Here is a 1,217-nt window from a genome sequence, read left to right on the forward strand (position 1 = left end):
GTTAGTTACTATTTTTTCTTATATTATAAATAAACATGTGATATATATTGATATTTTTGTAACCCTATGTTTTACCCTGCTATGGGTTTGATTCCTTTTTTTTTAAAGCACAAGAGACGTTTTGTTGATGAATAACAATTTTTAATTAAATAATAATAGAATGGCATCGACATTTTATATTAAAAAAATATTTTTAATTTTTTATATATAAAACGGCAGTCATGTTTTGTATATTTTATTTTTGAGTAATTACCCAAATCAGTCCCCGAGGATTTTAGAATCGGACATTTTAGTCTCCAAGAAAAATTAATACACGGATCAGTCCCCAAGGTTTTATTCCGGCAGACAAATCAGTTCCCAGTTCATTTTCCGGCAGAGTAATTACCCAGATCAGTCCCCAAAGATTTTAAAAATGGACATTTTAGTCCCCAAGAAAAACTAATGTATAAATCAATCCCCAACATTTCTCTCTGTTAGACATAATAGTCCCCCATCCAAATAACTATATATATATAAAAATTTAATGAATAAATTTATCATTATTTTTGTCTAAAAAATACAAAAAATATAGTACAATATTATTGTGCAATTAATAATAATAATTATTTTATTTTATTTATTTTTGGATAGGAGATTATTATGTCTAACAGAGAGAAACGTTGGGGATTGATTTGTACATTAGTTTTTCTTGGGGACTAAAATGTCCATTTTTAAAATCTTTGGGGACTGATCTGGGTAATTACTCTGCCGGAAAATAAACTGGGGACTGATTTGTCTGCCGGAATAAAACCTTGGGGACTGATCCGTGTATTAATTTTCCTTGGGGACTAAAATGTCCGATTCTAAAATCCTCGGGGACTGATTTGGGTAATTACTCTTTATTTTTTTAATTGACAAAAAAAAAAACGTCAATGACGTTTTATTTAAAGCAAAATTTTTAAATTATTTTTCTAATGGCATCATTTTTCCGCAAAACGTCAATAACGTTTTCCATTAAACGGCGATGACGTTTTCGTTGTGCCAATAGCTACTACCACAACGCCGTTAAACATTATCATTGGTATACAGTATACACCACTTCTGGTCCAATATTAAAAAAAACAATTCTAACTTTGTTTCTGTCAAATATTTCAAAAGACAATTTAGTCGCAATGGTGAACAGTGAATGAGAGTTTATTTTGTAAAATAAAAAAAAAAAGTAAATATTTAATTATTGA

The sequence above is a fragment of the Arachis ipaensis genome, chromosome B06, assembly GCF_000816755.2.
Source record: "Arachis ipaensis cultivar K30076 chromosome B06, Araip1.1, whole genome shotgun sequence".
Classification (NCBI taxonomy): domain Eukaryota; kingdom Viridiplantae; phylum Streptophyta; class Magnoliopsida; order Fabales; family Fabaceae; genus Arachis; species Arachis ipaensis.